Source organism: Hemitrygon akajei, unplaced genomic scaffold, assembly GCF_048418815.1.
Source record: "Hemitrygon akajei unplaced genomic scaffold, sHemAka1.3 Scf000088, whole genome shotgun sequence".
NCBI lineage: Eukaryota > Metazoa > Chordata > Chondrichthyes > Myliobatiformes > Dasyatidae > Hemitrygon > Hemitrygon akajei.
This window is the reverse complement of record NW_027331974.1, coordinates 1,096,365-1,122,760: the sequence shown is the minus strand read 5'-3', so window position 1 is coordinate 1,122,760 and position 26,396 is coordinate 1,096,365. Positions and strand designations below refer to the sequence as shown.

Here is a 26,396-nt window from a genome sequence, read left to right as displayed (position 1 = left end):
CGTCCTCCCTGTAGTGAGGCCACCAGAATTGAACACAATACTCCAAGTGGGGTCAGACCAGGGTCCTATATAGCTGCAACATTACCTCTCGGCTCTTAAACTCAGTCCCACGATTGATGAAGGCCAATGCACCTTATGCCTTCTTAACCACAGAGTCAAACTGCGTAGCAGCTTTGAGTGCCCTATGGCCTGGGACCACAAGATCCCTCTGATCCTCCATACTGCCAAGAATCTTGCCATTAATGCGATTTTTCTGGCCTCATATCTGACCTACCACAACAGACCACCTCACACTTATCTGGGTTGAACTCCACCTGCCACTTCTGAGCCCAGTTTTGCAATATCCCGCTGTAACCTCTGACAGTCCTCCACACTATCCACAACACCCTCAACCTTTGTGTCATCAGCAAACTTACTAACCCATCCCTCCACTTCCTCATCCAGTTCATTTATAAAAATCACGAAGAATTAGGGTCCCAGACAGATCCCTGAGGCACACCACTGGTTACCAACCTCCATGTAGGATATGACCCGTCCACAAACACTCCTTGCCTTCTATGGGCAAGCCAGTTCTGGATCCACAAAACAATCTCCCCTTGGATCCCATGCCTCCTTTCTTTCTCAATAAGCATTGCATGGGATAACTTATCCAATGTCTTGCTAAAATCAATATACACTACATCTATGGCTCTACCTTCTTCAATGTGTTTAGTCAACTCCTCAAAACATTCAGTCAGTCTCATAAAACACGACCTGCCTTTGACAAAACCATGCTGAATATTCCTAATCGTATTATGCCTCTCCGAATGTTCATAAATCCTGCCCCTCATGACCTTCTCCATCAACTTACCAACCCTGAAGACTCACGGGTCTATAATTTCCCTACTCCCTTTCTTGAATGATCGGCAACCCTCTAATCCTCCACACTATCCTTTCCGTGCCAGGGGAGCTTCAACCTTCCTAAACTGGGGATGATCTGTTCATTATTATCCTACAAATTTCCATCAATTCTCCCTCAGTTATCTCCACCCCCTGAACCTGCTCGTTCCACCATAAACCCACAAGGTTCTGCACATGCTGGTAATCCAGAGTAACACACACAACATGCTGGAGGAGCTCAGCAGGTCAGACAGCAATGGTGGGAACTGACGTCATTCCTGATGAAGGGTCTCGGCCTGAAACGCCTGTGTGAAGCGCTCAGTTTGTTGGGCGGCCTCATGTCATTCTCAGCCCCACGAGTTTGGCGTGGAACAGCAACACAGTGTCAGCTGTATTTAAACCCTGCGTTGTTTGAGGAGCGTTTTCATTGACCAGTCCACTTGTACACCAGGGAAATGTCATTTATAACAGGAGATCAGTTCGAATGTGAGATCATCGGGCTTTATCCTTTTCCGATATCGGGGAGCTGTCGAGTTTATGCCGGGGAATGAACTCCAATCTGCAGTACAAGAGCTCACCTCATTTTACCAGGTCTGCCTCCAGTAAAGAGAAAATCCACTACCCTCTGTGCCCTAAGGGGCCGGTAGCAAGGAGGTAAATATTTCACAGGGAAAGGGATGGGCATGCGCACCTCCCTTTGGACAATTACCTCACCGCAGAGGGAAAGTTTCATTTCGACACCAAAGAGTTTAATCTGTTCTATCGGTACTCTGGGGATTTCCAATTAAATGTTACAAACTATTTATATGACAGCTGCTATTTCACCCACTGGCACAGTCACTATATTCCATCTTCTTAAATCGGTTATTTATTTTCACGAATTATCTGAAACTTTGGTGTTCCGTGGAGATTGACAGATATATAACTTTAAGGTTGAGAGAGACCTCTTCCATTGATTTTCATTGGGACCGATTGCCGGCTGCTGAAATCCTTTTATCAACTCACTCACAAAATGTTGGAAACTTTTTACCGCATCAAGGATACCTACTACCTGGTCATTCTGGCGATCGCTGTTCCCGGTAAGCAAGATTAAATGGTGTGTCATGTTTTACCTAAAGTCAAGAACGCTGGACTCAGTGCTATCATTGATGATGTTGAAATGCTATTTGATGGAAGTCGAAAGCTGTTTTGTTGAAATTTCCGGTAGATGGCGATGGCATAAAAGAGAAAGCGAACGAAAAGCATGTACCGGCTGTACGATTCGCGTCGGGTGAAATGCCGTACTGTGTGATGTTAAACAACAGCGCAATGAAAACATCAGTACTGATGGGAAGATGAATGTTGGTGAGTACAGGAAGGCCATCGAAGAAAACCTGTTGGCCTCTGCCAGGAAGCTGAAACTGGGTAGGAAGTTCCTCTTTCAGCAGGACAAGATCCCCAAACACGTGACCAGAGCTACCGTGGAGTGGCTTCAAACGCTGACAATTGTTATCTTTGAGGGACCCAGTCGCGGTCCTGACCGTTACCGTTTTGTATGTCTCTGTCAGGACCTCAAGGTTCCTGTTCACCGACGCTCCCCCAACTTACCCGGCACAGCTTGAGAGTTTGGCAAGGAGGAATGGTCAAAATTTGCTCCATCACAATGCGCAAAGCTAATAGGGACGTATCCAAAAATAATATTGGTTGTACTGGCTGTGAGGGATGATTCATATAAGGTGCAGGAATACTTTTGAAATGCTGACATGACAGGTTTTTCATGATTTACAACTTTCTCTGTTTGTTTGGGCTCTACTGTGAAAAAAAAGGAGCGCGTGATTCACAAATGAAAACGCTCAGTTAATTTGATAATAGTCCCTGGTAGTAATGCTCATTTCTGTGAAGATAGCGCTGGGGCCTGAATACTTTTAGAAGGCAGCGTAAGTATTCTTGGGAAGTAACCATTATACTATCGATACGGCTTGCATCGTCTTGCGCAATTTATTTGTCGCTGGTTATTCGCAGCTGCCCGATGACCGCACAGGTCACTTCGGGACAACTGACACATGACTATTGTAACATGACGGCACATGAAAACAAAAATTCTTGGCATATCTGTCTTCGCATTTTTTGTTTATTTTGTTTTCTGCAAATACGTTCGTTTCCTTTTCCGCAATATACCAGATTCCCGATATTCATCAGTGAGGTGACAAGAAAAAGCAACTTGTCCTTTGCTGACTGAAATATGTTAATCAAGGCGAGCCTTCCTGTGCAGTGGCAATCCAGTAGCATTTAGAGTGAAGAAGCAGGAATTTCAAACACGTTAACAATCAACGTTCAAATTGTGTCTGAAAGGCGCTTCCACACTGCAAACGTGCACAGAATCACTGCATAATGATTTGGTTGCTTCACTGATTATTTGCTGATTGTTACTATGTTGTTCAACTCCTCCTTCCCCTCGCTAAATTTCAATAGAGTTATTGCTCAGGAATGTTTGCCTTTTGATTTATCAGGGTTCTGCTAATAACCTGCATCTGACAAGCAGGTAACCAGTTGTGCACCAGCCTACAATCCTTACATTGTGGATACAAACGTACATTGGCGGGTTATAGGGGTAAAGGGTGAGCAAGAGATAAATTTTAAATTCGTAGTATCTCTCAGGGTAGGTCCAACACCAAAAACTATTTCATAAGACCATAAGACATAGGAGTAGAATTAGTCTATCTGGTGCACCGAGTCCGCTCCGCCATTCAATCAAGGCAGAATCTTTTTTTTCCTCCTCCTCAACCCCATTTCCCGGCCTTCTCCCCATAACCTTTGATGCCATGTCCAATCAAGAACCTATCAATCTCTACCTTAAATACACCCAACGACCTGGCCTCCACAGCTGCATGTGGCAACAAATTCCACAAATTCACCACCCTTTGGCTAAAGAAATTTCTCCGCATCTCTGTTTTGAAAGGGCGCCCCAGTGTCCTGATACTGTGCCTGCTTGTCCTAGACTCTCCAACCATGGGAAACATCCTTTCTACATCTAGTCTGTCCAGGCCTTTCAATATTCGAAAGGTTTCAATGAGATCCCCCCTTATCCTTCTAAATTCCAGCGAGAGCAGACCGAGAGCTATCAAGCGTTTCTCGTACGATAACCCCTTCATTCCTAGAATCATCCTTGTGAACCTTCTCTGGACCCTCTCCAAACCCAGCACATCTCTTCTAAGATGTAGGGCACAAAACTGTCCACAATGTCAAGATGAAGCCTCACCAGTGCTTTATAAAGCCTCAACATCACATCCTTTCACTTGTATTCTAATCCTCTTGAAATGAATGCCAACATGATATTTGCCTTCCTCACCACCGGCTCAATCTGCAAGCTGACCTTCAGCGTGTTCTGCAGAAGGAACCCCAAGTCCCTCTTCATTTCAGATTCCTGGATTTTCTCCCCGTTTAGGAAATAGTCTGCACATTTATTTCTTCCACCAAAGTGCATGACCATGCATTTTTCAAAATTCTATTTTATTTTCCAATTCCTTGCCCATTCTCATAAACTGTTGTCCCTCTGCATCCTACCTGTTTCCTCAACACTACCTGCCCCTCCGCCAATCTTCCTCTGCTGTCAATTAATTGGTGAACTGGAGAGATGAACGACAGTAAACCCCAGGAATGATAAAATATACAGTTTGAAACTAAACCAATTCGAGCACCGACAGGCCTAAGTAGAGTAGACATGGAGAATCTGTTTCCTACGGTGAGGGAATCTGTGACAACAGATTAGGATGACGTATCTTTAGAACAGAGTTGAGGAGCAACTAGTTAAGCTAAAGGGTGGTGATTGTGTGGAATCAGACTTTGCTTCAGACGTTTATGAAAGCTAATTCATTGGGTATATCTAGAGCAGAGGTTGATATGTGCTTCATTAGTAAGGGTGTCAAAGGTTACGGGGATGAGACAGGAGAATGGGGTTGAGAGGGATAATAAGTCAGCGACGATGGAATGACGGAGGAGACTCGATGTGTTAAACCGCCTATTTCTGCGCCCATGTCTCATGGGCTTACGGTTTTATGGGAGCGATAAGAAAGCGGCCAGTCGATTCCGTAAGGGTCCGAAGGGTCAGAGATCAGGGGAGAACTGCAGAGACCCGGAAATGGAAAGCCGGCGGCGGACTGTGATCCTACTCTTCACCATTCGATACTTCAGCAGAGGTGATTAGTTTCAAAGCGGAATTGTAGATTGGATAATGTTATCAAGCTCGTTGTCTTCAGGACAATGGGGGGGGGGGAGGGGAATGGAACAGTAGGTTTGTGTGTATCCATAAAAAAATAAAGAGCGTTTCAGACCAAAGAGCCTTTCTCAGAACTGGGAAGGAGACAACGTTCGGTCTTTTGATATCACTTTCTTATTAAATTCCCCGTCTCCGATGTTCAATCAATTTGATCATTGCCGGTTACATCTGAGAGTGAAGGGCAGCCGGGGGAATGTATTCTGCTCTGTATTTACTTAATCCTATATCCATCCATTTGCCCTGTTTGCATGGATTCATTCATCCACTGACCGGTAACATTGCCGAGAGTTTATCTCTCTGTCTACCCCGAAACCACTCGGAGAGAGGGGCCCCCTTACACGCTCACCCTGCAGCATCAAGTGCCGCCTACAACTCCAAACCAGTTCTTACGGACTGCTTAGAATTGAAATATAAAACGGACTTCTCTTCCTACAGATCAGAACTGAGAGCCGGGTACCTGAAGAACTTTCGTTTCTGGGCGTAGAATTTTAACCTCTGTATTGTGTTATAACTTTAGTCGTTTCAATCAGAACGTTCTACATTGTAATTTTCAAGCTCAAAGCGAATTCTGATCTGATATGTATATATCACCACATACCAACTTGAGATTCGTTTTCTTGCAGGCATTTTGAGGAATATTAAGAAATAAAGAATAATTCATAGCAGAATAAGACAAAGCTCTGATCCCATACCTGTTTTCATCTCTCTCCCGCCCAGTGAATATAGTGGCGATTGCAATCCTGTCCCGGGGGAAGTGCGGCCTCTCCACGTGCACCACACGCTACCTGGTTGCCATGGCAGCGGCGGATCTGACGGCTGTCGACACTGCATTCTTTACCCGGATCAAGTACTATTTCCCGGGATGCTTCCTGGATACGTATCCCTTGTGTAGCATTATCTTTGTACTGCAATGTGCTTCCAGAGACTGTTCGGTCTGGCTCACCGTCACCTTCACCTTCGATCGGTTTGTCGCCATTGTCAGAAGTTAAAAACCAGCTATTGCACAGGAAGGACCGCGGCCTTGGTACTGGTGATCACCTGTACTGTTATGTGTTTTAAAAATATCCCCTTCTATTTCGTTTATAAGCCAAGAGAGATACTCGATGGTGTATTGTGGTTTTGTAAGGTCGTTCCAGCATATTTCACTGAATACCAGTGGGTGAGCTTTGACCGATTCGACAAGAGTTTAACCCCACTGATTCCATTCGCACTAATTCTGGTCCTCAACGCCCTGACGGTCCGGCACATTTTAGCGGCCAGTCGGGTTCGTAAGGGACTGAGGGGTCAGAGAAAGGGGGAGAAATGCAGTGACCCGGAAATAGAAAGCAGGCGGCGCTCGGTGATCCGCCTCTTCACTATATCCGGCAGCTTTATCATTTTGTGGTTGGCGACTGTTGTCGATTTCTTCAAGTATAACGTCGCAGGAACAGATCCCAATAGTTACACCGATTCTGAACTTATCTTGAAAGCACTTGGATACATGTTACAGAACTTAAGTCTGTGCACGAACACATTTATATATGGAGTAACACAGTCTAAGTTCAGAGAGCAGTTCATAGCCGCAGTTAAATGGCCAGTGATCACAATTGTACGCTTAATCAGGAGACAAAACAACTGACGGCAATCAGGGTTTATTCCCAATGGCTCCGGACTATAATGTGATACATAACCCCATGTATTGTGATCACTCTCTGAAGATAAGCACCATACCAGGCGAGACTGTTAATTCGACAGAGGCCATAATGTTCGATCGACAATTTTGCTGTTTATGCTTTGGAGCAGTCACATTTCTAAAGATTCGTGATTCAGGTTTAACGATTGAATAATGTCATTCTTTGTAGAGAAGTGTAAGGAGAACAAAATGTTTGTTACTCCAGATCTGATGTAGCACAAAAAAAACCCATAAAATATAAAATACACATCGGGATATCGGGATATCCCTCTCAGGAAGACCGTGAAAGACATTAGAAATGATAGCCAGAGGTCTCAGGAAAAGGAATTAGTTACAGTCAAGTTTACTAGAGAGAAAGTGCTTGAGAAGCTCAATGGACTAAGGATAGATAAGTCTCCCGGACCGGATGAAGTGCATCCACGGGTTCTGAAGGAGGTGGCTTTGGAGATTGTGGAGGCATTGGAAATAATCTTCCAGGAATCACTAGACTCTGCCACGGTTCCGGAGGACTGGAAGGTTACAAATGTAGTTCCGTTGTTTAAGAAAGGTGGGAGGCAGCAAAAAGAAAATTCCAGACCTATTAGTCTGACATCGATAGTTGGAAAATTATTGGAGTCGATCCTCAAGGATGAGGTTATGAATTACCTTGAGGTGCATGACAAAATAGGCCCAAGCCAGCATAAATTCCACCAGCATGTTGGCTTTGGTACCAGAGGTGAAAATACACTGGACCTGGTTTATACAAACATACCAGGAGCATATAAAGCCTTTCCCCAGCCCCACGTTCAATTGACTGCTTCTCTTGCTGCTTCTCCCTATGTATTCTACGCTCCACCCTTTCCACCATGAGGAGATACCTGGTGACCCTGACAGAGTCTCTGCCACAGGGATGGGACAGCAGTGATATCTCAGTGGGGAGTGAGACCAGAGGAAATGTTCACCCTCCCAGTCTCAGCTCCATCTCTCACCTCAGCCTGGTTTCCATCTGTTGTTCAATGTTCCCCTGTGGCTCCTCACCAGACGTTGCCTCTGCCTCTGACACGGAGAGTCCATCGCTCTCAGTCTGACACCTTCCTGTAAAAGACCCGTCATCAGTGGACTCTGACCATTGGGACTCTGCCCACCTCAGACTCGTCCCTCACCCTTGGGAGCTCCCTCTCAAAACACTGTCCCTCACCCTCGGGAGCTCCCTCTCAACACACTGTCCCTCACCCTCGGGAGCTCCCTTGCACCGACTACCCCACTACCTCAGGAGCTCCCTCAGGGTCGTCCCTCACAACAGACCATACCAGTACCTCAGAAGCTCCCTCAAGTCTGTCCCTCAAACCCGGCTATCTCTCACCCTATGGAGTTCCGTCTCTCACCCTCTCTGTCCATTATATTCCTGTGAACTCAGCCCAGTGTCCAACACTGACACATTGCTGGTGTGGGGGGATTTATCCTGTGAATAGTCCCTCTCTCACCCTCTCTGTCCATTATATTCCTGTAAACTCAGCCCAGTGTCCGACACTGACACATTGCTGGTGTGGGGGGATTTACCCTGTGAACTGTCCCTCTCTTACCCTCTCTGTCCATTATATTCCTGTAAACTCAGCCCAGTGTCCAACACTGACACATTCCTGGTGTGGGGGGATTTACCCTGTGAACTGTCCCTCTCTTACCCTCTCTGTCCATTATATTCCTGTAAACTCAGCCCAGTGTCCAACACTGACACATTGCTGGTGTGGGGGGATTTATCCTGTGAACTGTCCCACTCTCACCCTCTCTGTCCATTATATCCCTGTAAACTCAGCCCAGTGTCCAACACTGACACATTTCTGGTGTGGGGGTATTTATCCTGTGAACTGTCCCTCTCTCACCTTCTCTGTCCATTATATTCCTGTAAACTCAGCCCAGTGTCCAACACTGACACATTCCTGGTGTGGGGGGATTTATCCTGTGAACTGTCCCTCTGTCACCCTCTCTGTCCATTATATTCCTGTGAACTCAGCCCAGTGTCCAACACTGACACATTGCTGGTGTGGGGGGATTTATCCTGTGAACTGTCCCTCTCTCTCCCTCTCTGTTCATTATATTCCTGTAAACTCAGCCCAGTGTCCAACACTGACACATTGCTGGTGTGGGGGGGATTTATCCTGTGAACTGTCCCTCTTTCACCCTCTATCCTTCTCCTCTGCCCCCACCCCCAACATCACTCAGACTCGTTCCACTGACCCTTCTCTTTGTTTCCTTGTTTCCAGTTGCAGATTAATTTGCATCGGTGAACGAACAACGGAGCTTACCCGTCCGTCTAGAGTAAAGAGTCCTTTGTTCTCAGTCTGTGTACTTCCTGACAGACACAGGACAGGAGGAGGCAGCAGAGTTTGGGACAAGAGAGACTGCAGAAGCTGGAAATTCAGACACACACACACACACACACACACACACACACACACACACACACACACACACACACACACACACACGTGCTCAGGCAGCATCAATGCAGGGGAATACACAGTCAATGTTTTGGGCTGAGACACTTGATCTGGACTGGGAAGGAAGGGGGACGAAGGCAGAATAAGAAGGTGGGTCGGGGGTATGGAGGAGAGGGGGGAGTACAAGCAGGCAAATGATGGGTGAGTCCAGGTGAGGGGGAATGCAGAGAGGAGCTGGGAGCTGATACGTGGAAGAGGTGAAGTGTCTGAAGAAGGAGAAATCTGCTGGAGGAGAGTCAATCTCTACGTGTACGGCCTCACCGGCCGCCCCTGATTAACAATCAGCCACGGCATTATTTTTCCCCTTGAAATGTTACATATCAGTTGTGAACTCTGATCTGTTGGCCGGCTGGTGTCGCTGCCTTGCCTACCAAGGATCTGATATTTTGTGCATGAGGGGTTTGTGGTCAATGGAAACTGTGAAATCGCAACCCTCCAGAAGAAAACAAAAATGGTGGACAGCTGATCACCCACACCAAACTCATCAGTGGAAAAGACATCTTCCAGCTTCAACATTTTCTCCATCGGCCTCTTCTTCCAACCTCCAGGTACCGGGGAGTACCCAGAGTTGAATGACTCGACAGTCATCTCTCCTCTTTGTGGAGAGCGTTTCTCCCCGGCTTGTCTGACAGGGACACTGGACATTACCGTCACCGGGAAGAGGTGTACCAGGGGCTTCCCCTGCCTGAGGGTGACCTCCCGTTCCCATGTTCCGGACACTCACTGTCATCCTGTTCACCCTGTACAACCGAGGCCTCCTGCACTTCGGGCCCCACCGGTACCCCAGCAGGTAAGCCTGACTCCTCTTCGTGGTCTTCCGGAGCATCCACCGAGAGGGCCTTGGCCTCGGGCATTCCTGGAAATCTGGGGTTTCTCATCACTCTTGCTACTTCCCCAGGCTGTTAACTCGAATGGTTTTGGCCGAGTGAACCACACAGTCCCCTCATTTACGCTCATCATCCAGCCCAGTCCAGCCACGCACTTCTTCAAAACCAGCTCAGAACACAGGATGAATGGACAATGTTTTCAGAAAGCTCCCCCCAACTTCCCCCTTGCAGGCTCCCACCAGCCTCCTCACAAAAGGAGTATTCGTCCCCACAAGAATTGAAGCTCCGTCCTTCTCGACCTGGTCCGGACAAACCAGTACGAATGTATCAAGGGCCTCAGCTACTCCCACATCTGCCTCCGAAAACTCCAGCTTCAATGACAAGTAACCATCGTACGGACAGTCATCCGTACTAAAACCCCAGATCTCCAGCGCACTGAGTGGCGTCAATGGTAAATGCGTCAAATACCGGTTGTGAAACAAACCGTACGGCAGAGTAACCTGAGAGCCGGTGGCAAGTGTGGCACCAGCATAAATACCCTCTATCCGTAGTGATACACTGGAGCTTGGCCCCACTAAGCCTTCAGGAATAGGGATTTTTACTTTAGGAGGTTCCTTGATATATTGCTGGGAACGTGTTTCCCCCCGAGAACCAGGCCATTCCCTCACTGGGTCTCTCTGCCTAGGTAGCCGGAGGCTCACTCTCCGAGGGGTTTCCCGTCATTCACACTCCCGCCTGAAGTGTCCCTCTTCACCACAGTTAAAACAGACAACACTGGCCGCTCCCCTTCTTGCGGGACCCCGGCCACTAGCAGCCCTCTGCGTGGTCCGTCCCCTTAGGGGGTCCGTCTCCCCATCAGCTCTATCATACGGGGGGAAGGGAGTGCCCGCTGATAACAACCGGGACATCTCAGTCCTAAACTCTGCCACTCCCCGGGGTGGGTTATCAGTGGTCACCTCAGCCAAGGGGACCACTACTGAGGTCTGTAACAACCGGGACATCTCAGTCCTAAACTCTGCCACGAGCTCCTTCACCACTCCCCGGGTGGGTTATCAGTGGTCACCTCAGCCAAGGGGACCACTACTGAGGTCTGTAACAACCGGGACATCTCAGTCCTAAACTCTGCCACTCCCCGGGGTGGGTTATCAGTGGTCACCTCAGCCAAGGGGACCACTACTGAGGTCTGTAACAACCGGAACATCTCAGTCCTAAACTCTGCCACGAGCTCCTTCACCACTCCCCGGGTGGGTTATCAGTGGTCACCTCAGCCAAGGGGACCACTACTGAGGTCTGTAACAACCGGAACATCTCAGTCCTAAACTCTGCCACGAGCTCCTTCACCACTCCCCGGGGTGGGTTATCAGTGGTCACCTCAGCCAAGGGGACCACTACTGAGGTCTGTAACAACCGGGACATCTCAGTCCTAAACTCTGCCACTCCCCGGGGTGGGTTATCAGTGGTCACCTCAGCCAAGGGGACCACTACTGAGGTCTGTAACAACCGGGACATCTCAGTCCTAAACTCTGCCACGAGCTCATTCACCATTCCCTGGGTGGGTTATCAGTGGTCACCTCAGCCAAGGCGACCACTACTGAGGTCTGTACCCTGCGGACGGAGGCCTCCCACATCTCCATCACATTCTCCTCCTCTCTTACTTCTCTGATCAGCTCGACAATCGAGGGAGGGGAGGGTCGCGTCTTACGAGACAGTCGGAGACCCCAAGTGATCAGATCTGGTGAATGGGCACCTTTCACCACTTGGTCCATTCTTAACTGATTCACCTCAGCCGTTTGAATGGCCCTCTACTCCGCAAGCAATTTATCTGCCTCTCCAGCCCAAAATGTAGGCAGAAAGTTTCTCCCCCTTCTCCTGAAACATGTTCTGAAACCCCGCTATGAGCTCCAATGTGCTTCCCATCGCGCCAAACACCTTTTCTAGCGTTTGCATGTGGGCCACAGAGGTAGCAAAGGGGTTCTGTGTCTTTACATATCTCACTACAACAGCCGGCCCCACCAAACTTTCAACCAGTCGCTGTCTTTTTCATCGTCAGGGCACTGCCACTCAAACTCCTCTTCACCTTTAGGGGTGGGGCTTCGTTTCTGAGAACAGGCTGAGCCTACGATAGCTGGGACTTTGAACCTGGGCATTCTGCCATTTATTCCCCAGGGAGGTAAGGGCCGCTACCAACTCAGAATGCTCAGCCCTCGCTGGAGGACTCATTGGACCTTTTGCATCAGACCACTCCTTCCCCTCGCTCAGCAGAAACGAGAGCAACTTGTCTTCAAAGTCTCTGTCCCCAGCTACGGAAAACTTGGCTTCTGATTCCACACACTCACCTTCACTCCCCTCCTCCCGGGAAGTAGGGACAGCCTCTGGCCCCCCTCTCCCGGGACCCCGATAGTATCAGGCAGTTCTACTGCCCTTACGTCAGTGCTGGTCTGGACTAGAACAAAGTCTGATTCCGCACACTCACCTTCACTCCCCTCCTCCCGGGAAGTAGGGACAGCCTCTGGCCCCCCTCTCCCGGGACCCCAATAGTACCAGGCAGTTCTACTGCCGTTAGATCAGTGCTGGTCTGGACTAGAACAAAGTCTGATTCTGCACACGGCCTTCACTCCCCTCCTCCCGGGAAGTAGGGACAGCCTCTGGCCCCCCTCTCCCGGGACCCCAATAGTACCAGGCAGTTCTACTGCCCTTACGTCAGTGCTGGTCTGGACTAGAACAAAGTCTGATTCCGCACACTCACCTTCACTCCCCTCCTCCCGGGAAGTAGGGACAGCCTCTGGCCCCCCTCTCCCGGGACCCCAATAGTACCAGGCAGTTCTACTGCCGTTAGATCAGTGCTGGTCTGGACAAGAACAAAGTCTGATTCCACACTCTCACCTTCACTCCCCTCCTCCCGGGAAGTAGGGACAGCCTCGGGCCCCCCTCTCCCGGGGCTCCATTGGTACCAGGCAGTTCTACTGCCGTTATGTCAGTGCTGGTCTGGACTAGAACAAAGTCTTTGCCGCCATTTTATCAAACCTCCGCTCCATCCCTGCAGCATCCATAACCACGTATCGTAATCACTTTCCCGGACTATAGCTTAACACAGACTTAAAAACACAACCCACTGGATCAATGCTCAGGGCAATCACACTGCATCCAATGAAATCGATCCCGGACGATACCCCACAATGGAACACCCCGGTATCCTTGGCTGCGCAAGTCTAGGGAAGATGACCTCCGACCCCACCAAACTTGTGAGATTGAGGCGTGCTTGATCCCACCCCAAACCTCGGTTTGTGTGGATGCTGTGTCAGTTGTTACCCTGTCACAAATTAATGCCATAAAATAACAGACAGTACACTGCATACGATTGAAGGAATTCTATTCCTGAATCTTAACTGAAGGGTTCGTAAAGAATAACAAAAAGAAAAGGGCCCATTCTAATCAAACAGTCAAATATGCACAAGTTGGATCTCACCTTGAACTTCTCTGTCAGTCACGTGCTGGGCCCTCGGTTCACGTGAAAGGCCACACCACCTTCCGAATGTCACTCCAATCCATCTCGCTCGATATAGAGAGAGTGCAGAGGAGATTTACCAGGATGGGAGGGCGTACCTTATGAGAGTAGGTTGAGTGTACTGGGCCTTTTCTCCTTGGAGCGACGGAGGATGAGAGGTGACCAGATAGAGGTGTATTAGATGATGAGGGGAATTGGTGGAGTGGATAGCCAGAGGCTTTTTCCCAGGGCTGAAATGGCTAACACAGGGGGCATAGTTTTAAGGTGCTTGGAAGTAGGTACCGAGGGGATGTCAGGGTTAAGTTTTTCACACAGAGAGTGGTGGGTGCATGGAATGCACTGCCAGCGACGGTGGTGGAGGCGGAGGTGGAGGTAATGGAGGTTGGTCTTTTAAGAGCCTCTTAGACAGGTACATAGAGCTTATAAAAATAGAGGGCTATGCGCTAGGGAAATTCGAGGCAGTCTCTACAGTAGGTTACGTGGTCAGCACAACATTGTGGGCCGAAGGGCCTGTAATGTGCTGTAAATTTCTATGTTCTATGTTCAAACCGATCGTATGCTATAACCGGTTCTCCGAAGTATCTTCTCTCTTTTCATCTCCTCTCGAACAGAAGCCCAAGACCAACCTTATTGTCCCTCAGCAAGAAAACCTCCCGCTGACTGGATGACACACATTCCACATCGTCCCTCATCTTCAACAATAACCCAGACAGGCTGAAAGCAGAACAGACCCTCTTACAGAGCGGTGAAACGAAATACCTACAGCATCACAGTAAAGATGTGAACCAGGGCATTACAATAGGAAGGGTGAGGAAACTTTAGAGAAGGTGCAGGGGAGATTTACCGGGATGCTGCCGGGATTAGAAAACATTTCTTCTGAGGAAAGGTTGAGGGAGCTAGGGCTTTTCTCTCTGGAGTGAAGGAGGACGAGAGGTGAATTGCTAAAGTGAATAAGATGAGAAGAGGCACAGATCGAGTGGACAGCCAAAGACATATTCCCAGGGCAGAAATGGACAACACATGGGGACAGAATTTTAAAGTGACTGGAGGAAAGTATAAGGGGGGAAGGTAAGTTTTTCTTTACACACAGAGTGGTTGGTGTACGGAACACCCTGCCGGGGGTGGTGGTAGAGGCAAATACATTAGGGACATTTAAGAAACTCTTAGATAGGCACATAGGAGATGGAAAGGTGCAGGACTTGTCAGAAGGAAGGGTTAGATTGATCCTGGAGTAAGTTAAACAGTTGGCAGATGGGGGCGCTGAAGGGGCTGTACTTTGCTGTACCATTCTTCTGTTTATTCTATACTTTTGTATTTTTGTTCATGATGTATAAATTGGTGGAGTTGCGGACAATAAAGATGTCCATCAGAGTACACACCGGGATATGGATAATCTTGGGAATGAAAGGGGTACCGTATGAGGAGTGTTTCGTGGTTCTGTTCTCTCACTGGCTGGAGTTTAGAAGAATGGGGTGGGGGGGGGGGGATCTAATTGAAATCAATCAAATATTGAAAGACCTAGATCGAGTGGACATGAAGAGGATGTTTCTTATAGTCGGGGAGTCTAGGACCAGAGGCCACAGCCTCAGAACAGATAGATATCTGTTTGGGACAGATACGAGGAGGATTTTATTTATCCAGAGGGTGGTGAATCTGGAGAATTCATTGTGATAGATGCCTGTGGAGGACAAGTCATTTGGTTTATTTAAAGTGGAGGCTGATAGGTTCTTGATTAGTAAGGTTACGGGGAGAAGGCAGGAGAATGGGGATGCGAGGCATAACGAATCAGCCATGATGCATTGGGAGAGCAGAACTGATGGGTCGAATGGCCTAATTCTGCTCCTATGCTTTCTGGTAACCTTAGACTACCCTCACTGTCACCAATATCACCACTGTCATCTGTGCAGGTTGGTCTCCTTTGTCAGCAAGTTATCTGGCAACATGTGAATGAATGTTGTGTCTTTCTTCTTTCTTTGTCAATCTTTTTATTGATTTAAAATGAGAATAGATACAGACAGGAGGAGAATGATCTCAAATATGTATATCGATAATAACACAGAAAGAGAAATAGACATTATCAAAATCATACACAGTGATAAGCTAGTATGTAATATATAATAAAAAAGAAGACAACTAATTTCTCTTATCAGTTCATGAAAAAAAAAGAAAACTTTAAATTATTGATTGAAAAGGGAAAAGAAAACACTACACTAAACATAAAAGATAAAAAAAAGGGACTGGGCAGTCCATTCTGAGGATACGACCAAAAAAAAGGAAGAAAGACTTTCTGATCAAATCTAAAACTTCAAAAAATAAATTGGAAGAGTATTAAATCAAATCAAATGAAAATATTGAATAGAAGGTCTCCAGATTTGCTCAAATTTAAAGGATGTATCAAATGTCCGACTTCTTATTTTCTCTAAACTTAAACAGGACATAATGGAGGAAAGCCAATAAAAGACAGCAGGTGGATTTAGAATCCTTCCAATTCATTAAAATGGCTCTCCTAGCCCATAAGGTTGAAAAAGTTATCATACGTTGAGTGGAAACAGAAATATTTCCTGCTTCTGATGGGATAATCTCAAAGGTTGCCATAAGTACATTAGGTTGCAGGTCCAGAACCAAGACTTTTGAATACGTTTTTAAAACATCTTTCCAAAAACTGTCTAGCTTTATACAAGACCAACACATATGAGTTAAAGTGGCCACCTGAATATTATATCTGTCACAAATAGGATTGATGTTGGAAAAAATACGTGCTAGTTTATCCTTTGACATATGGGCCCGATTCACTACCTTGAACTGTACCAAAGAATGGTGGGCACAAATAGATGAGTTATTAACCAAATAAAAAAAATTACTCCAATGATTATCTGCAAATGACTCGAGACTTCGAGATTTCAATTCCCACGCATGTTTAATTTTATCGTTAGATATAATTCGTAAATTCAATAGCCGTTTATAAATTATAGCTATCAGCCCTTATTGAAGTAGTTTAAGCTGAAGGTGAACATCTGTCATATCAGGTGGATAAGCAGAGGGATAATTTGGCAGCAGGCCACATAAAAAAATTCCTAATTTGTAAATATCTAAAAAAGTGTACTTTAGATAAATCATATTTATCCACTAACTGAGAAAACGACATTAAACAATCACCTAAAAACAAATCTGAAAAAGTTATTCCCTTGGTTTTCCAAATAAAAAAGGCCTTATCCAAAGTTGACGGTTTAAAAATAATTAAATGTCTTTATTGTATTAATTTTAATAACTGATCAATGTAGAAGTAAAACAGTGGTACATCCTCCAGTAACACAATATCATTGGATGCATAAGAAATACAGAAATAATTGGAGCCACATTACAGGAACACAAATGTGTCTTTCATTACTTGGATTAAAGCCATTATTACGTTGAACTGAGAAATAATTCAAATCGGTAACTAACAGAAGACTAACTTGTTTGTTAATAAGCTACAGAGATGACAGAACAACCAGATACATGCTCATGCAGATATTTCACTGACATTTAGATTTCCCACCATCTTCCCACACACCCCACAACAACCACCACCTCGTGCCCCACTCCACACCCCACGAACACCTCACACACATCACCACCGTCCATCAGCCTGTGATACGTTGGAAGATCACAATCTGACACCTTCCTTCTCACTTCCCTCCCCCATTGTCGTGTTCACTCTTGGACAGGACGTGCTTGCAGGGGAGCTGTTCGATCAGCATCTCACGCACCTGTGGACAGGGGTGTCAATGGTGAAGAAACACAGTTAGACCGCACTGTGTGGGGATCAGGACAGCAGAGAGACCCTCCTCTCATCACCTACAGAATCCATCACTTACCACCAGGAGATTCCCTTCTCCTCCACACCAAGAACTACACCAGGAAAACTCCATTCCTTCCAAAAAGGACAATTCCCATTTGTCCAAAATAACCATCTGCCCCTCACCCCCACCCACAGGAATCATTTTCCCCCACACCAGGGGAACCCTCTTCCTCACAAACATGCAAATCGGTTTGTCTGGACAGTGTGGGAAATCGCCCCCACCCGCTCCCCCAGCACGTCGAGTGGAATCCCGTTCACTCCCTCCCCAGCAGCCAGACCAGGTGAGGGGAGCAGCTTAAGAAAAAGCTGTTTCTGGTTAACCCAGTTGCCTCAACAAAAGGCATAAAAGTTCAACGTTCAAAGTAAATTTATTCTCAAAGTAGGTATATGTCACCATATACAAACCTGAGATTCATTTTCTTTTTTTTTCTAAATTTTATTTAAATTTTTAAATGATTACAAGTGAAGAAAAAAAAGATATGTGACCCTTCCCCCCTCCCCTTAATCCCTCCCCCCTAACTACCCTATATAAAAAAATTAAGAAAGAAAGAAAAGAAAGAAAGAAAGAGTGCCTGGTTGTTGGTAGGTCTCCACATGCTCCATGGAGTTCTTAATAACTTTAGTATATATATTTATTTTTTTTCCCCAAGTAGCCATTAATTTTCTCTTCAGAGCACCTATATATTTAATCCTGTCTTTTGTAAATAAGGGCCCCAGATTTTCAAAAATGTTTCATATTTATCTCTTAAGTTATAAGTAATTTTTTCTAATGGAATACAGCCATAGATTTCTTTTTTCCAACAATCTATACTTAAATATGTATCTGATTTCCAAGTAAATCTGTTCGGTTAAGATTAGTGCAATATAATTTTTTACATCAATTATATATTACACCACAAAAAATAAATAAATTAAATCCAAGTTTATCTGATCAGTGTTTCCGATGTAACCAAGAAACTGGTACATTTTTACATTCTACATGGTCTTGCTCTAAAATTCAACCTTTTTGGACAAATTTAAGACTTTTATTGGAACAAATTACGGGAATAAAACTTCCTCATAATCCAATATTACTTTTACTAGGTGATATTGAAGGGACAAAACCAAAACTCAAACTTAATAAATATCAGAAAGAATTTATAAAAACTGCGCTGGCTGTAGCCAAAAAGGCTATTGCAATTACTTGGAGATTCATTTTCTTGATGCAATTTAGAGTCAAACAGCAAAATACAACAGAATTAATGAAAAACTACACACAGACTGACAATGAACTGTAAATGATATTCTGTTCAAATAAAAAACGTAAATAAATAATACTGAGACACGATGGGCCAAATGGCTATTTCTGCTCCTATGTCTTACAGTGTTATGGCAAACAACCAGAGGTCACTGTACAAGCTGTTACCAACGACATACAGTTTGTAGAAGAAGGGATGAGATCCTGTGGAATGAGCAGAGGGTGTTGGGTAAGGAGGAGGATCTCCGGTTTACTCTGCCAGTGAGGACAGAAACAGAAAGGTAGGTCAGATGACTTTGTGGCTCTGTGGCTTGTACACTCGGTAGGGATTCAGGTTCCTGGATCTCTTCTGGGACAGACAGAAACTGTACAAGAGAACGGGTTGAACTTGGACCCGAGAGAAACCAATATCTTTGCAGGGAAACTAACACAGAAGGTCTAAACTAGACTGGTGGGGTGGGTCTCTGAATAGCCGGTGGTCATGGGGTAAATGCCCAGAAATGGAAAAGCCTGTGAAAAGTGTTGAATGCAGCCTGGTCCATCACAGGAAAAGCTCTCCCCATCTTCGAGCACATCTACAGGAAGCACTGCCACAAGAAAGCAGCATCCACCATCAAGGAGCCCCACAATCCAGGCCAGGCCGCTTCTCACTGCTGCCACCGGTAAGGAGTTACAGGAGCGTTTTGTCCCATACCACCAGTTTCAGGAACAGTTATTACTCTACAACCATTAGGCTCCGGAACCATAAGACACTGGAGCAGAGTTGGAAATTTTAGTCCCTTGAGTCTGCTTTGCCATTCCATCATGGCCGATTTATTGTCCCTCTCAACCCCATTCTCCTGCCTTCTTTCCATTACCTTTGACGTTCAGCTTCGTCAAGAAACTATCAACCTCCTCCGTAAATATACTCAATGACTTAGCCTCCACAGATTCACCACCCTCTGGCTAAAGACATTTTTCCTGTTCCCTGTTCAGAACGGATTACCTCAATCCTGAGGCTGTGCTCTCTTGTCCTACACTCCCCACAACAGGAAACATCCTCTCCACATCCACTCTCTCTGGGCTTTTCAATATTCGATAGGTTTCAATGAGATTCTCCCCTCATTCTTCTAAACTCCAGTGAGTATAGGTCTGGAGACATCAAACATGTCTCAAAGTGTTAACCCTTTCATTCCTAATATTAATCTTGTGAACCGCTTCTGGGTCCTCTCCAATGGTAGTACACCTTTTGTATACTCTAAGTGTAGTCTGACCAATGTCTTATAAAAACTCAGCATTACATCCTTGCTTTTGCATTCTTGTCCTCTTGAAATGAATTCTAACATTGCATTTGCCTTCCTTACCACCGACTCAACTTGCAAGTTAACCTCTGGGGAATCCTGCAGGAGGTTTCCCAAGTCACTGAGTTTTCAGTTTCCTCCCTGTTTAATAAATAGTCCATGCTTTTATTCCTTCTGCCAATGTGCATGACCGTGCACTTCCCTACATTATATCCAGAAATCTCAGATTCCCCCTTAAATCTGGGAAATAATACCCACTGCATCCCACAAACAATGGACTCACCTTCAACGACTCACTCTTCACCTCATGTTCCTGATATTTATTTATTATTGTTATTATTTCTTTGTTTTACATTTGCACAGTTTGTTGAATTCTGCACTCTGGTTGATCACCCTAGTTGGGCAGACTTTCACTGATTCTGTTATTATCCCATAGATTTATTGAGTATGCCCGCAAGAAAACAAATCTCAGGGGGTGACAGAGATGTACAGTACTTTGATCATAAATTTACTTTGAACTTTGAAACTCAGTGATGTCTGGGAACAGAGCAAGGATAAATGGTGAAGGGCACACTTTGTAAATGTGGAGCGGTGACAGGGAGTTGGGGGAGATTAATCCCAGGGATGAAAGGGTTAACTTACGAGGAGTGTTTGAGGTCTCTGGGCTGGAGTTCAGAAGATGGGGGGTAGGGGGTGGAAATCTCACTGATACTACCGGATATTGAAAGGCCTGGATGGGGCGGATGTGTAAAGGGTTTTGATGTGAATGAGGGACTCCCGGATCCAAGGACACACCTCTCAGGAAAGGGACGTCTCTTTGAAACTGAGATGAGGAGGGATTTCTTGAGCCGAAGGGTGGTGAGTTTGTGGACTTTTTTGCCACAGTGAGTGGTGGAGGCCAAGTCACTTGGTGTATTTATGACAGAGATCGATAGCTTCTTCGTCAATAAGAGGGTTAGGGTTATGGAGAGAAAGCTTGAGAAAGGGGTTGAGGGGAGACGTCATGGGGTCGAAGGCCTAATTCTGCTCTTATCTCTTACGTTGGGTGGTGATGGAAAACAGAGAGTTGCCGGTGACTCAGGTGTCACCGTTTCTGGGTTGAGTCATTCACCGTTTATCGGGAAGGGACGGTCACTGCTCATTGAACAGGAATGACCAAAGCCACATGAACCACAATCTCCAGCCTGGGAATAAATGTGGACTACATCTCTCACCTGACGGAGGTAGGCCTCTTGCTCCTCGGGGTTTCCCAGGTTGTTCTTCCCAATGATGAACACTTGGGCACTGTTGATCATCTCCTCACACTCGTCCTTTGACGGGAGCCCCTTCACTGGAAGATTGAGAGATGTCCTCAGTCAGACCTTTGCCGGAGCCGGTCCAGAGGCAGCAAACCCCCAGTGTGAGGGTGGTGGTGGGGGTGAGGTCGGTGAAACAGGCTCATCTACTCCAGAGAATGCAAGACCATGACATCTGTACAAACTTCGGGTGAGGGAGAGGGGGTAGGGGATGGAGTGGAGTGGGGAGGAGCTGGGGTAAGCTGACTTTGGCAGCGGGTGAACAGGGAGGTAGACTGTCCGGGTCTAATGCTGAGCATCGGTGACCCTCGGAGATGAGACGCACAGACTGTCAGAGAGGGAAGGTGGAGTGGAGTGAGGTAGGTGTGGAATGAGGAGCTGTACACACCTGTACACAAAGGTGGGTCTGAGAGATTTACACAAACTACGAGAAGGGTTTAAGGAGACCTCTCCCAACACTGTGACTGTATTTGCTCCTGAATATTGCGGGTGGTGTCACAGGGTGTGACTGGGATCCAAACTGGACTGAAGATACCCCCACCCTCCCCTCTATCAAACAAGACCTGATACCTGAGCATGTCTCTTCCTCTGGGCCAGAGGACGGCTTCTGGCTGGTCCCTTTGGGATTCGGTGGATCTGGAAATTAAATGAAGAAATTAACAGCGGTTGGCAGAGTGTAATTGTCAAATTTGGATGTCAGACTGGGACAGGAGCTGGGGGAGAGGGGTTAACTCAATGACCTTGACACACTCAGTTTCCCTCCACTGACTCTCCCTCCTGAACATCAGTCATTGTCCTCAGCCCGAGTCAGAATGAAGTTCAGGGATTGAACAGGGAGAGGAACATTCCCTTCGACAATCTCCTCCACTGACACCAGATCGTGTGGTGGACAAACCCAGACCAGGTTCTTCAGTCATTGCTTCGTGGGTTCCCACGAGTTCAAACCTCTAACCACAGACAGTCCGCCCGTGTCATTCACTCCTCCCTCTTCAGTCAACCCTCTTCTTTCATAACACTTCCTATCCCTCACTCTTTACCATCCATCCCTCCTGTCCGAGACACGGAAATCCCTCCACTCAAATCTACCCCACCCCACAGACACAACTCTCGCCATTCACTCCATCTTTCTCCTGTTAGACACTCCATCCCTCCCTCTCCCAGACACTACCACACTTTGGGACGAAGTTCAGTGATCAACACGGGGGATCAGCATTTCCTTCAATGATCCGACCACTGATTCCTGACCTGCACTGTCCAGCTGTGGGTCTGTACACTTCCGGTATCACAGAAGTGATACAACTCCCCAATATCACTAACCTCCATGGACGCACCAGGTATCCAGTGAGTTCCCACCCGGTCACTGGGGCCTTGGCACTCTCAGTGTTTCCCACCACCCCAACACACAACGATCATTGTCCGATCCCTCATCCATCCCATCTTAACACGACCCATTTGATCAGCCCAGACCCAGTCAGTGATCCCTGAAGCCCACGTTTCTAATTCCTGTGACACTGACCACGTAACCCTGCCGCCACCCTCAGTGAGGACGCTGTCCATCCCTCACCCAGATCCTGATTCTTCCTGAAGTAAAGTATAGGGTGGAGAGGGGTGGGTGTGTGGAACACCCTGCAAGGGGCAGTGGTAAAGACAGATACATTCGGGGCATTTAACAAACTCATAGGTATGTGGATGACAAAAACATGGAGGGTTATGTAGGAGGGAAGGGTTAGATTGATCTCAGAGTAGGTCTGCATAGCATTGTGGGCCGAAGGGCCTGTGCTGTGCTGTACTGTTCTGTGTTCTATGATCTCTGTCACAGGTCAGACTGGGCAGTTTCATTCTGACCCCGGTGTGAAGGGGGATACGGGAAAGGTGATCACAGTCCACGGGCAGGGCAGCCGACTGGAAAACTCAGCCCGTGGTGTGTGTTGGTGACTCAGGACGTCCCAGAATTTCCCCACAACTACCACACTGCTGTGTCACTGGGGAACGGTGACCTACCTGCACAGTACACAGCACGTTGCCTGGGTGTGGCCTTCAGCCGATACACAAAGTAACCGGAGCAGTTTTTCAGCTGGATCTCCTGGCTCCAGTAACAGGAGGCTTGTGCGTGAGTGAAGCAGACGGTCCTGCTCACCTCCCCCTCTCCCACGTTGGGATGGGAACCTGGAATGAGATTTTTCAGCACTGTAAAATGTACCCGGTCCCACAGTACAGCGGGGAATGTGAATCAGGACCCACTGTAAATCAGTGGTTCACAACCCACGGTCCGGTCCGGCCTCAGTCAGCACTGAGCTGCTGCCCTCTCCCTCTCCACCCCACCCTCCCCGCAGCAGCACCTTCATCTTCTGAATGAGCCTCCATGAGGGACCTTGTCAAACGTCTGGGGGATCTCACTGAAACCTATCGAATATTGAAAGGCCTGGATGGAGTGGACATGGAGAGGATGTTTCCTATATTGGGGGAGTCTGGGACCAGAGGGCACAGCCTCAGGACACACAAATCTCCCTTTAGCATAGAGATGAGGATGAATTTCTTTAGCCAGAGGGTGGTGATTCTGTGGAATTCATTGCCACAAATGGCTGTGGAAGTCACGTCATTGGGTATACTTGAAGTTGAGGTTGATAGGTTCTTATTCCATGAGGGTGTCAAAGGTTACGGGAGAAGGCATGAGAATGGGGTTGAGAGGGACAGTAAATCAGCCATGATGGAATGGCAGAGCAGACTCAAAGGGCAAAGTGGCCAAAATCTGCTCCTCTGCCTATGGTCCAAATTCTCTGAAGACCACATCCACAGCTCTACTTTCATCAATCACCTCTGTCAACTCCTCACAAAACTCAAGCAAGTCAGTAAGACACGACTTGCCCCGCACAAAGAAAGACTCATTCATTGTCCCTAATTCACCAATGACCTTCCAAATGATCATAAATTTAATCCATAAGAATCAGCTCCACTAGCTTCCCCACCACTGACCTGAGACATACTGGTCTGTAGCTTGCAGTATTATTCCTATTTCTGATGTTTTCTCCACAATTGAACTGAATGTTTAGTAAATTAAATTTATTATTTATCTATTTGGCAATAAAGCACAGAGTAAGGTCTTCTGACCCTTCGAGCCACGCCACCCAAGTAACCCTCAACAACCCCAATTAACCCAAACCTCATCATGGGACAATTTACAATGACCAATTAACCTACCTGTATAGACGGTGGGAGAACAGATGATGCTGGAATTGAACTCTGAACTCCGACGTCCCGAGCCGTAATAGCGACGTGCTAACCGCTACATTACCATGGCAACCATTAATTTATCCCACTAATTGGTGGACGATGATGTCTGCAGACTTCCCCAACTCCCTGGAGATTGTCCCACCACTGAAATGAGTCTGTGGCCATTGAACCCCTGCCAGGAATTATCCAGAATGGGTTCTGTGGTCAGATGGGTTCTGTAACCCAACTCCAGGAAGTCAGTACTGCTACACTGGACTCCATGATGATACATAGTGTGGTCTGAGCGACTATGGGGAGATCTCTCAGGGAGATCAGGTTCCGTGTCGATGCTAGGGGCCTCTGAAGAGATGCAGATCCAGCTGTGGTTGACAGATGCTGTTGTCCCTCTCCTATGTGACTGAAATCAGGTGAAGCCCCACCCGTCATGTGACTGACATTGGTGAAGCCCCGCCCCTGATGTGACTGACAGCTTGTGAAGCCCCATCCCTTACTTGAATGACATCTGGTGAAGCCCCACCCCTGATGTTCCCAAACTCAGGTTTAGCTGCAAAGCCCAGACAAAATCACTGTAAAAATTTCACCGACAGTCAGAGAATTCACCAGCTCTGAATCCATGGAACCACAGCCCAACTCCTGGGAATCTCCAGGAAGCTGGAGCTCCTCCACCAAACTCCATGAGGATACAGGTCGGGAGTGTAGTCTGGGTGACTGTGGGAAGTCCTCGCAGGGAAGTGGAGTTCTGTGTTCGTATCTAAAGGGATCCGGGTCATCAGTCTGACCTTCTCCGAAAAAACCTGAGCCCCACTGATGTAAACTCTGACCCTACCGTTTAACCAGCCTGGGTTCTCCCCGGAGCAGCGACCCTGTGGAACGACCGTCTCGGGAATCTTCCATCCTCCAGAACTGAAACAACAATCGGAGAGTCAGTCCCTGATCTGAGGAGGCTTATTCACTCAGAGAAATGGGAAATTACACTCACCCTGTCTGTACCCTGTCTCTGGTTAATAACACCCCATTCCTGGGAATTCCTTCTCTGTTGTACCTCCCCCTTGACTCTACCTTGAGAATGTGGGATCTCCCCTCTCCCTGTATTTACTCCCCATCTCAGTGTAGTCACTGATGATCCCGGTCTCCCTGCATTTCACATTCACACATCCCTTGTTCCCCTGTTTACATTCCCCTTCTGTGTCCAGTTTCTCAGTGATTATCTCCTCACTTTACCTGTTAAATCGGTACCATCCCACTTCAAGATTTCCATCATCCATCCATTGTCCACCGGTACACACTGTGTGGTAACAATCCGTGCTCCTCCAGGGCTGATCCAGGACGGTGTGGGTTACACACGGATCACCGAGTGCAGAGTCTATGACTGAGGGACAGAACGATGTTCAGTGTTAATGTACAGCTCACGTTCCCCATCCTCTTTCTCTGCCAACCACAACCCCCGTCTGCACTTCCACCCTCAGCAACCCCTGGGCACAAATAATTTTGTTTTTTTTAATTCATCTCGAGTGAGAGTTGCAGAGGCTGAGTCAATGATAAACTGCTCCATCAGAGGTGCCCATGATGGTGGTGGTGGTGAGCTGACTTCTTGAACTGCTGCAGTCTTTGATGTGTAGGGACACCCACAATGATGTTTTGGATTTGCAGGGTTTTGTTCCAGTGACACTGAAAGAACAGCAATGTATTTACAAGTCAGGGGAGTGGGTGTCTTAGAGGGAAACTTTCAGAAACTTCCTTACCTCTCCTCCCCAAGGAAGCTCCCTTTCAGCACCCCTCCTCCCATCCAGTCCCCTATCTTCATCCTATACACCAGACCCTTCTCTCATCCCAACCTCCGGTCTCCTTCTGTTACCTCTCCCCTGTTGCCTCCTCTCAACTCTCATTCCTCTCGCCT

The 26,396-nt window shown here is 47.0% G+C and overlaps 1 long non-coding RNA gene across 1 annotated transcript; it reads right to left on the bottom strand.

The window, feature by feature from the left end:
- Positions 1-16,896: 16,896 nt before the first annotated feature.
- On the bottom strand, positions 16,897-21,907 carry LOC140722769 (uncharacterized). Its single transcript, XR_012097743.1, has 3 exons — positions 21,839-21,907; positions 21,188-21,303; positions 16,897-17,364 (listed from the first exon to the last, which is right to left on the bottom strand). It is a non-coding gene; the product is annotated as an uncharacterized lncRNA (long non-coding RNA).
- Between the last annotated feature and the right edge of the window lie 4,489 nt (positions 21,908-26,396).